Raw genomic sequence first — 12,499 nt, forward strand, 5'->3', positions numbered from 1 at the left:
GTATAGTATACTTGAAATTTTCTGAGAGTATTTGCTATGCATATTCACCAAAAAAAAAAAAGTAACTATGTGAGATGATGGATGTGCTAATTAACTCAATTGCAGGAATCATTTAACAATGCATATGTACATCAAACTACTTTGTATACTTAAATATGCTGCTGTTTTATTTGAAAAGAAAGGAAGGAAGAAAGGAGTAGGGATAGAGGGAGGAAGGAAAGGAAACTAGCCTTCAAAACAGAACAGGGAAAATCACAAACCAAGACAGCTTAGTGATTCGACTGACTCTTGGGTCCAAAGTCCAAACGCTGGAATGAATGAGCTTCAAACAATCTTTTTCTTGATGCAGTCAGCCAAAGGTTCCAAGTAAAAGCAAGCATCTAGACTAGCTTTCAGTTAGGACAAGGCAGGACACATGACTAACATATTCATTCATGGAGTTTCCCTTTTGGCTCAGACGGTAAAGAATCCACCTGCAATGCAAGAGTCATGAGTTCAATCCCTGGGTCAGGAAGATCCCCTGGAGAAGGGAATGGCTATCCACTCCAGGGGAGGACACATGACTGACATACTCACATTGCCCACAAATAGATGAAATTCACCCAAAAGTCACAGGAAAATTAAGAATGGTTGATGGTTGCTAGGCAGCAAAATAACACACCAAGGTCTCCTCTATAGTACTGACTTTAGCGCTACATCCTTGACCATGAGTATTGGGTAAGTTATTCCCAGTTTCAGTATCTACATCTAATGGTACCAAGGGGTGCTCCTATTCAGAACTTCATGAAGATGACAAAAATATTTACTGAGATCAAATAACTCCATACTTGGTAACGTTGCCTAGATACATGTTAAAATACAATGAACTAGAAAGGATACATACAAGGTTCTGACAACCTATCTGTCACACAAAGAACTTATGATTAACCTGGAACCAGGAGGCTAAGGGAATGGCCTGGCCCAGAACAGTATCTCTCTCTGCGTTCCATATTTTCTGTGCTGGGGCATGGACTTCAGTCTGAAGGGTTCCACAACTTTGCTCCTGCACCTATTTAAAGTCACCACCATTATCAGTGAATAGTTGTTAAGGTTTGCCTTACCTTAAGTATTCTGTTACACTTGGCTTTGTAATAAATACAGCGGTTCTCTGCCTCTCAGACCAGCACTCTCCAAGTCTGTGGCTGTATTTTCTTTGATGACTACCTTCTCATCAGAGGATCAGTCATCTTCAGGCTGCAAGTATGACATAATATATCTTTTAAAAAGGGGATCACTCCTTCGACATAACAATTGAACACTGATTCTCCTTTTCAAGGAAACATGGGCACCATGATAACTGCTGGATAAGACCATATAAAATCATTAATCTTTGCTCACTCCAGTCCTTGCAGTGAGTCCTCAGGATTAGGTACAAATATTATTTTTAAATATCTAATAAGATAAACTTTCTTCCTAGAAGTTATTCCACTAACAGGATCAATGAAGTAAATCAAAATCCCACCTTCCTTCTTGATAGTAAACATTTACTATCCTGATGAGAACAGAATTTAGTTCTCATACATAATTGTTGTCAGATTTTAAAACTTGACTTTTTCCTTTTTTTTTTCTTTTTCTAATTTTATTTTATTTTTAAACTTTACATAAATGTATTAGTTTTGCCAAATATCAAAATGAATCCGCCACAGGTATACATGTGTTCTCCATCCCGAACCCTCCTCCCTCCTCCCTCCCCATACCATCCCTCTGGGCCGTCCCAGTGCACCAGCCCCAAGCATCCAGCATCGTGCATCGAACCTGGACTGGCAACTCGTTTCCTACATGATATTTTACATGTTTCAATGCCACTCTCCCAAATCTTCCCACCCTCTCCCTCTCCCACAGAGTCCATAAGACTGTTCTATACATCAGTGTCTCTTTTGCTGTCTCGTACACCGAGTTATTGTTACCATCTTTCTAAATTGCATATATATGCGTTAGTATACTGTATTTATGTTTTTCCTTCTGGCTTACTTCACTCTGTATAATAGGCTCCAGTTTCATCCACCTCATTAGAACTGATTCAAATGTATTCTTTTTAATGGCTGAGTAATACTCCATTGTGTATATGTACCACAGCTTTCTTATCCATTCATCTACTGATGGACATCTAGGTTGCTTCCATGTCTTGGCTATTATAAACAGTGCTGCGATGAACATTGGGGTACACGTGTCTCTTTCAATTCTGGTTTCCTCAGTGTGTATGCCCAGCAGTGGGATTGCTGGATCATAAGGCAGTTCTATTTCCAGTTTTTTAAGGAATCTCCACACTGTTCTCCATAGTGGCTGTACTAGTTTGCATTCCCACCAACAGTGTAAGAGGGTTCCCTTTTCTCCACACCCTCTCCAGCATTTATTATTTGTAGACTTTTGGGTCACAGCCATTCTGACTGGTGTGAAATGGTACCTCATAGTGGTTTTGATTTGCATTTCTCTGATAATGAGTGATGTTGAGCATCTTTTCATGTGTTTGTTAGCCATCTGTATGTCTTCTTTGGAGAAATGTCTATTTAGTTCTTTGGCCCATTTTTTGATTGGGTCGTTTATTTTTCTGGAGTTGAGCTGTAGGAGTTGCTGGTATATTTTTGAGATTAGTTGTTTGTCAGTTGCTTCATTTGCTATTATTTTCTCCCATTCTGAAGGCTGTCTTTTCACCTTGCTAATAGTTTCCTTTGATGTGCAGAAGCTTTTAAGGTTAATTAGGTCCCATTTGTTTATTTTTGCTTTTATTTCCAATATTCTGGGAGGTGGGTCATAGAGGATCCTGCTGTGATGTATGTCAGAGAGTGTTTTGCCTATGTTCTCCTCTAGGAGTTTTATAGTTTCTGGTCTTACGTAAAACTTGACTTTTTCATTTGAGCAAGTGTTCTTCACAACTGACAACCAAAGAATTATACAAATTCATTCAACAGGTAAATCCATTTTTACATCTGGGGTTATATTTTACTATTAACTCAATTGACACATGCATCAGAATTAATCAAATAACATCCCATATAAATGCTATTAAGGCTTTTTTTTTTTTTTTTACCAGTGAGAATAGGATAGCTGGGGCTATGCCACTGACTCCCAAATCTCACTGAATTTACACAACAGAAGTTGATCTCTCACAAAGATGGCTGATGACCTCCAGGGCAACTGCTCTCCCTATAAAACTCAGCTTCTTTTAATCTCCAGGAATTAAAGCTTTATGACGTCTTTGTGCTACACATACTTGTTCCTTCCGAAACTGTAGACTTTCTCTCTCTCTGACAACTATCTTTAGCCCTTAGACATGCAGCTGCCTCCCCTCATTAGTTCTCTTTTCCTCTCCAAGGCTCTTCCCTCGCACACTCACATGTGTCATTTCCTCCTCCACATTTCGGAAACTCCCAACTAAGATGTCATCAGCTGCTTAGTTACCCTGACTACTGCCATTTTCCTCTCTGCCAGTGCTCCTTTGTCACCTATCCAATCTATTTAAAATCCCTCTGCCAAGATATTCTATTCACATAAGCTAAGACCAAGACAGCTGTGTTTCTTCCCACCCACCTCTAACTTCCCTTCCTTCTCTGACTTCTGGCTACTTTCAATCCAACAGTCCACAAAATTTACTAATTTGTTTGCAGGATACTATAAACTGCACTAGGAACTCTATTCAGGAGAAAAGGATAACATAGCTTCCATCATCAAGTATATTTCAGTGTTTCAGGAATTTTTATTTGATAATCCAAATAAAACTGAAATGTAATACATTATACTTTTAGGTGTATGACCATCAGAGGGAGTTCAATAGAAGGAGATGGATGCTTGGACTTGACAAATTAGAAAGCCTCTAATTCAGTGGTTTCCAATCATGACTGATCATTAGAATCATCTAGACATGGTAAACAAAAAATACCTCAGATGAATGATTCAGCAACTCCAGGGATAGCAAGACTGGGATCTACAATTTATGTGTGTGTGTGTGTATGTGTGTAGATATTTTAAGTGCATAAATGTATACACAGGCATCTATGTATATGAGTAAAAATGCCTGGTGGCTCAGATGGTAAAGAATCCGTCTGCAATGCAGAAGACCCAGGTTTGATCCCTGGGTCAGAAAAATCCCCTGGAGAAGGTAATGGCTATCCACTCCAATATTCTTGCCTAAAGAATTCCATGGACAGAGGAGCCTGGCAGGCAACAGTCCATGGGGTCACAAACAGTTGGACATGACTGAACGACTAACACACACATGCATTTATATACAAGCACATATGTATAAAGCATGTATGTATACATAAATACATACATTCACACATTATAAGTAAAAATAAACACCTCTCCAAGTGATTTTTATGATTTCTATGATCTTTATGATCAAAGTCAACTTCATTCCTATATCTTGTTAACCAAATTGAAAAGTGAATTGCAGACAGGTTTAACCATTTTAGATAAATCACACAGCTAAATACTGACAAAACTGGGATGTCAGAAGAGCTTTCTTGACTCACTGTCCCCAAACTCCTCCAATGTTTTGTACTCCAAGAAGATGGTGGGAATATTTGGAGCTTCAGTTGGAACATGAATCGTGGCTAGGTTTCATAAACATGAGGAACAGATAGAGTATTCAAGAGAAGTTTCTTCTCATCTCTGTTCCTATCCTACTAGTTTAAATTCAAGGCATATTTTGCATATTTATTGAGAGGCTAAAATATATAAGGCATCAACCTGGACACAATCAGGGAAGGTTTACCTTTGAGAGGATATTGCCCTTTAAAGTCTTTGTTAGCAATGGGGAACCCCTGAGGAGCATTTTCAACATTCAAGTTCTTTTTGTCTACCTCAGACTACCGAACTAAAATTTCTAGAGATGGGACACAGAAATATGCATTATTAATGTGTTTCTCAATTGATTCTTATGCACAGTAAATTCTAAGATACGTGGTAAAGGGGAATAAAGACAAGACAATGGCACAGATAACGATTAAAATCAAGATAAGGGTTTTCAACTCAGAGAGGGAAAGAGTGTTGTTTCAACTTTGTAGCAAGGTCAAAGCTGTACAAACTTTTCTTCACCCATTAAAGAACTGAGGTTGCAGGGCCACCAAGTAACCTGAAGTCTGGGGAGATAAGGGTGCTTTGGGGGAGAAACAGAACCAAGTATTTGTTTACCTGGAGCGGACAACACTAGACACCACCTTAGCTGGAAAGAAGGATGCAGCTAATTTTTTAAACAAATTGCTAGAGGATAAGGGTGAGCTAACATGAAAGTGCCAAGTACCTAAGGATGTCAGCTACAGGGGCCTTCATACCCTCTTGCAGGATTTGACTCCAGGAACCCCACCCTGGCTCAACCCTTCACCTCTATTTTCCTACAAAACAAAAGCTTTAATCTGCAGGAGGAAGAGCATGAAAACTTCCATGTTAAGGCCTGAGTGAAAACCCACTGCAGCTAGAGGATAGGACAGAAAAAGAAAGCAAGAATCACATTACCCCTCGGAGAGGGGCAGAAGCATATGAGAAGGCCATAAGCCAGAGACCCAGGAATTACTGAACATGAGCTTATATGATTATACACATACACGTTATAACCCATACCAATTTAGAAAATCTAACTGTCTGAAGTACAATTAAGAATTAGTAGGGTCTGGAAATGTAAATGAGTGTAGCCTCTATGGAAGAGAGTATGCTGCTGCTGCTGCTGCTAAGTTGCTTCAGTTGTGTCCAACTCTGTGCGACCCCATAGACCGCAGCCCACCAGGCTCCCCCGTCCCTGGGATTCTCCAGGTAAGAACGCTGGAGTGGGTTGCCACTTCCTTTTCCAATGCATGAAAGTGAAAAGTGAAAGTGAAGTCGCTCAGTTATGTCTGACTCTTCTCGACCCCATGGACTGCAGCCTACCAGTCTCCTCCATCCATGGGATCTTCCAGGCAAGAGTACTGGAGTGGGTTGCCACTGCCTTCTCTGAGAAGAGAGTATGGGGATTCCTCAAAAATTAAAAATAGAATTACCATATCATCCAGCAATTCCACTTCTAAGCATATATTGAAGGGAAATGAAATTCATTGTTCAAAGAGATATCTGTGTACCCATGTTCACTGCAGCATTATTGACAATAGCTCAGACATAGACACAACATAAGCATCCATTGATAGATGGATGGACAAAGATGTGACGTGTATACATATATACACACACACACACACACATATATATATATATATATAATTTAGCCATAAAAAGGAAGTCCTGCCATTTATCAATGAGATCGGTAGACCTTGATGGCATTATACTAGTGAAATAAGTCAGACAGTAAAGACAAATACTGTTAAATCTCATAAGGCAAAATCTAAAAAGACCACATTCATAGAAACAGAACAGATTGGTAGGTACCTAGTACTCTTGTCTGGAAAATCCCAAGGGCGGAGGACCCTGGTAGGACTCGACTAAGTAGGACACGACTAAGCGACTTCACTTCCACTTTCCACTTTCATGTATTGGAGAAGGAAATGGCAACCCACTCCAGTGTTCTTGCCTGGAGAATCCCAGGGACGGGGGGGCCTGGTGGGCTGCCGTCTATGGGATCGCACAGAGTTGGACATGACTGAAGTGACAGCAGCAGCAGCAGCAGCGGTGGCGGAAGTGGGGGTTGGGATAAATAGGTGAAGATGTTAAGAAAATAAAAGGAAACCTTGAGTAAGAACCTCTCAGTTGAGCCAGGCAGTCAACAGAACTGAAAGAAATAACAAAATGGTTGTTTTACACCAAAGAAATATTGGTCTACGTCCTGTCTTGAGCAAAACTGAAGTAACTTGTATCTAACATAAAGTTGGGTCAACCATAGACTTTCTAGTCCCACATCAAATTTCTCAAAACCTCATGTTTCCTTTGCATTTGATTCATCTTGAGTTCCTGTCCATCCTTCATAAGAGTAATTCTGTTTGCTGAAAGATCTGGTTGCCTATCATATCTTCAAAAGGTTCATAATATCCATTCATTTTATTTATTTAATATCCAAAAACTTGCAATTTAATGAATTCAAAGTAAACTATTTAGGTAACTTTCTTCTGGCCCAGAATTTAGGTCTGTACATTAGCTAAACTGCCTAATCTAACCAGGTTTTAAAATTTTGAACTCAGATATACATGGAACGTTACCCCAGATACACTATCGCTGGGAAGATAACTTCTGAAAGAGATCACTATCTAATACCAAAGCAATACCTTCATTTTCTAAGAATGCATTTGTGAAGAGATTCCTTACTTTTAAAAGACAGATTGTAAATACCTTATATAGTAAGCATATGGAGAAAGCAATGGTACCCCACTCCAGTACTCTTGCCTGGAAAATCCCATGGATGGAGGACCCTGGTGGGCCACAGTCCATGGGGTCGATAAGAGTCAGACACGACTGGGCAACTTCACTTTCACTTTTCACTTTCATGCATTGGAGAAGGAAATGGCAACCCACTCCAGTGTTCTTGCCTGGAGAATCCCAGGGATGGGGAAGCCTGGTGGGCTGTGCGGTCTATGGGGACATGACTGAAGCGACTTAGCAGCAGCAGTAAGCATAACGAAAGAGTAAAGGTCTAGGATTTGCACTCAGAGACCTAGCTTGCAGTTTACTATCCATATAAATTTAAACCTCTCCTAATTCTAATTAAATAAGTAGTGCATGTGTAAGCACCATGTCTCTAAAGTACCATGTAAAAATGTTTAATTTTGTATTATTAACATACACACTATTGTCTTTCTTTCATTCATTCAATAAACTTCTATTTAAACCTCTTTAGAAATTAGACAATATTTTCTTCAAGTGACTTTTCCCAACCTTCTCTTCCCTATCTGGGCTCTTCAGACTGAATCTGATTCATCTAAGTAGCTATGTAATTTAGTTCATGATCTGACACATAGCAAGTACTCAATAAATATTTATTAAATAATTTCAGTCACTGTCAGCTTCCTCTTCCTCTCTACTTCCAGCAACTAATATATTCTAAATTATGTGTGGTAAAGTTATTCAACAGCACCCAGATTCACTCCATGACAATGTGTAGTTTTTAAAAGAACATTTCCACTTTGAATCTGTCTAAACTTGCCAGAATTAAGATAATTAATGGACATTCATACTTTGAATTTTACATCTTTATTCAAACTTCATCTTTATAAAAAAAAATTAATCACGAAAGGCCCACCATATGTTCAAAAGCTATTATGATTGTTTAGATAGAGAGAGACGGGTGCTCCCTCTTCTGGTTCTACAGAGAAAGATGATGACAGAAAACCCTCTGCCGAGTCAGACTCACATCCTGGGTAGGGAGGCCTGCCTACGCAAAGCATTATTTCAGAATTCTGGGGTGTGGGAGGCTACATAATGACTAAGTTTGCTATACATCCTTAACTGACTTAAAATACCGCATTGATACAAATGCTTGCCAGATGGGAAAAATATTATGAAAAAAGAGATCTTACTAATCTTACTCAAGGTTTGAAAAGCTATTATTTAAAAAGAAAGAAAGAAAGAAACCCAAGATAATAAAACAGTAAAATATATATATATATGAAATAAAACTCAACAGTTTCTCTTAAAATGACAAGTATAAAAAAAAAACAAAGACAGTTTCTTTCTTGGTGTGAATGGCTGTTAACTTTGCAACCCCCAAATAATATATGTGTAAGGTATTTTAAAGTTGCAACACAGAACGATGAACATTATTGCAGTTGGTCCTCACAATAGATGCTATAAGTCAATAAGCCAGGGAATGAATATTATCATTGTTGTTTCCTCCAATTTCAATGGAAGTACCTATACAATGATGCATAGCTTTTTCACAGGGCTTGCAAAACAAGCCCAAGACCACTTCTATGTTTCAGATGTTAATAATGGCTAAATTCTAAGTGCAGGCTTTCTATGGTCAGGCACTGAAACAATCAGTTTACAAGTTATGCCTCATTTAATTTTCATAATAATTCTATGAACTAGACACCATTATCACTCCCATTTTACAGATGAGGAAATTAAGCACTTTTACAGATGAGGAAATTGATCACTTTTCAGGGCCAAATTCAAGATTATGCCCTATCGTCTAAAGTAAATCGTGTGAAAACTCCCTAAAGTCAACTCAAATACACATGAGGAATTGCTTGGAAATCACAGCACTCTTCACAGAATGCCACAAAATATTGATATATTTAGTCCCATTTTATAAACTAGAAACACATTTTCTAGCAGAAAATGTTACTACAATATATATATATGTATATATATATATATGTGTGTGTGTGTGTACCAACCAAGTTATACTTCTATCATCTATGTTTAAACATAAAAGTAAGACATAAATCAACTCCAGATTTAAATAGGGATCTTATGTCTCAGAATACCTTTAACTCTAACACATACAGACTACCCCATGTCTTGCAGAATTATGTATTTTACTCACCGGATTTTACAAAAGTTGAAAATTCTCCTGGATATGTTTCAGCTGTTTTCAAACCAGTCTAGAAGTCTTCCCATACCCCTCTCCAAGATAAAAGTCAGCATGAATTAAAATTTCTTGACACCTTAGGGCCCAGGGCTTCCGTGATAGCTCAGCTGGTAAAGACTCCATGTGCAATGCAGGAGACCCCAGTTCAAAATCTAGGTGGGGAAGATCCACTGTCGAAGGGATAGGCTACCCACTCTAATATTCTTGGGCTTTGCTTGTGGCTCAGCTGGTAAAGAACCTGCCTGGGATATGGGAGAACTGAGTTTGATCCCTGTGTTGGGAAGATCCCCTGGAGAAGGAAAGGCTACCCACTCCAGTATTATGGTCTGGAGAATTCCATGGACTGTATAGTCAATGGGGTCGCAAAGAGTCAGACATGACTGAACGACCTTCACTTTCCAGCCCCCATGATTAGGTATAAGGTTTGTTTTTTTCTTAAGATCAGCATGTCCTCCCTATAGATCTTTAAATAAATTTGACTGAAATCTTGGCTTTTCAAATGACTTGAAATAATCTGCAGTAAAAATGTATGGCAAAAATTTGCACAGAAACAGAAATAACATGCGACTGAAATCAAAGATCTTTTGCTGACCCTAATTTTTTATAACTACATCTTCCTCTTTGCTTTGCAATATTTCTCCACAAGACTACTCTGAGTTTCTGCAGGCAATGCAAAATTTTTTAATCTCTAAAATGATACAGGTCTCCACATTCCCAAAACACACAAAAATTTTCAAGAAAACATTTTATCAAGTTAAAACCATGTAAGATGAACCCAATTACTTTATGAAGTGATGAAAAAGCTTGATTGGCTGCCCAATTTGCCATTTTCATGCTCATTGTTTACCCAGCTGCATGAGCCACTGAGCAAACAGTCAGCAGCAGTTGCCAAGGTTTTACCATAATAACAAATTATGAGGGAAAAACTTGGAATTCAGAAAATTCTGCACAGAAACTTAACTACTTTCTGAGTACTGGGGAACATACCAGTTTAGTGAAATGTGGCAGCAAAACCCCACTGTTCTACGGGTGTGTGGGAGAGTAGTTTGAGAAGCACATTTCCTTGGATTCAGACTTTGCTCCTCTTCGACCATCTAACTTCCCTTCCATGGATGCCCTAATAGGAAATCCACAGTAATTATCATACAAGAAATTAAACTGTGTGAAATTGCTCTTAATTAAATTTTATATTTGAAAGAAATTGAATTAAATCAAGCACCAGTGGACGAGCTCAGAGGTAACAGAACATGGGAGAAAATGCACAGGCTGCCATGAAGTTGAGTAAGAAAAAATCAACTGACCCTTTAAAGAATCGGTAATGGGTCCAATTCCTGAGTTGGGAAGATACCCTGGAGGGGGAAATGATGACCCACTCCAGTATTCTTGCCTGGAGAATCCCATGAACAGAGGAGTCTGGTGGGCTACAGTCCAAGGGCAGCAAAGAGTCGGACATGACTGAAGCAACTTAGCACAGCACAAAGGGCTGTGGGTAATACAACAGGATAGGCTCCCTGGCTGCCCCAGACACAAGTGCAGTTGGTGCTAACTCCAGGTTCTTTTCCAGAGACGTCAGCAAAGGTGCTCATGACAAAAACAGGGGCATGGTGGATACCCTGAGAGAGTCCCCCTTGGAAGTAGAGGCCGGCAAGAGGGAAACAGCTGCTTCTGTGCGCAAAGCATGAAATTCAGGCACCTGGCTCAGACCATTCTCTCACAAACAGCAAAAGCCTGTAGCTTCCATGAGAGGAGCAGAGGTGAAGACCCATTGCTGATGGGAGAATGCAGAAGAAAAATTGTCTACCCTGGAGTAGGGCCAGTCCAGAATCCTGGGTTAATGCCATTAGAGGTGTGCTGTTCCTGCTGGGAAGGGCCAGGAGACTCTCTCTTCTGCACCAGGATAGCAGAGAACCTATCCTGTCCTCTTCCTTCACCACCCTTAATCCCCACCAGCAACATACAATTACCAGAACAGTCAGCAATTTCATTCGAGGTATGTGCCCAAGAGAAATAAAAGCTTACATCCTCACAAAACCTGTAGAGAAATGTTTAGAGCAACTTTATTCATAATTGCAAAGGAAATAACCTAAATGTCCATCAACTGGTGAGTGGATGACAAACTATATTATAGCCGTTCAGTGGAATACTACTCACCAATAAATAGAAATAAACTACTATTAAATATAACAACATGAAGGAATCACAAATGCAGTAAGTGAAAGAAGGCAGACACAAAAAGCTATATACTATTAATATATACTTCTATTCATACAACATTCTAGAAGAGCAAAATTCTAGTGACAAAGAGAGTTCACTGGTTTCCTGGAGGTGGAAAGTGAAGGTGTGAGTTGCTCATTTGTGTCTGAGTCTTTGCAAGACTCAGTAGTCTTTGTAAGACCCATGGACAGTAGCCTGCCAGGCTCCTCTTTCGATGGAATTCTCCAGGCAAGAATACTGGAGCAGGTGGCCATTTCCTTCACCAGGGGATCTTCCCAACCTAGGGATCAAACCCAGGTCTCCGGCGTTGCAGGCAGATTCTTAACCACCTGAACCACCAAGGAAGCCCAGAGGTGGAAGAAGGCACAAAGGAATTTTGGGGGAATGTAATCTTCTAAATGTTAATTGGAGTAGTGGTTACATGTCTGTACAAACCCATCAAGTTCATAAACAGTGAATTTTAAAGTATATAATAAACCTGACTTAAAAAGTCAAAATACATATTTTAGCTTCATTTTTGTCAGAGTTTGAATGATTTTGAAAAAATTTTAAATTTACTTGATAGATCAGCTTTTATGGAATACATACTAATATGCTATGCCATGTTCTATCTAACATGAATTAGTTACGACCCTTTGAGATTTTACAGTGTCATACACTACTTCTTAAAATATCTTCAGCAGTTTATGGATTAAATATGAAATCCCAATGTGAAAATTAACATATATAGAATTATATATGAGACATACGGCTCAGCAGGTAAAGAATCCACCTGCAACGCAGGAGATCTAAGAGACG

At 39.2% G+C, this 12,499-nt stretch overlaps 1 long non-coding RNA gene across 1 annotated transcript in view; it reads right to left on the reverse strand.

The window, feature by feature from the left end:
* Positions 1 to 240: 240 nt before the first annotated feature.
* LOC138990210 (uncharacterized) overlaps positions 241 to 12,499 on the reverse strand; it is a 63,938-nt gene continuing 51,679 nt past the window's right edge. The window contains exons 2-3 of the long non-coding RNA XR_011466329.1: positions 1,101 to 1,233; positions 241 to 473 (exon numbers count right to left, since the gene is read on the reverse strand). This is a non-coding gene — a long non-coding RNA (uncharacterized lncRNA). The remainder of the gene's footprint in view (positions 474 to 1,100; positions 1,234 to 12,499) is intronic.

This window comes from Bos mutus, chromosome 2 (genome assembly GCF_027580195.1).
Source record: "Bos mutus isolate GX-2022 chromosome 2, NWIPB_WYAK_1.1, whole genome shotgun sequence".
NCBI classification, from domain to species: Eukaryota; Metazoa; Chordata; class Mammalia; order Artiodactyla; family Bovidae; genus Bos; species Bos mutus.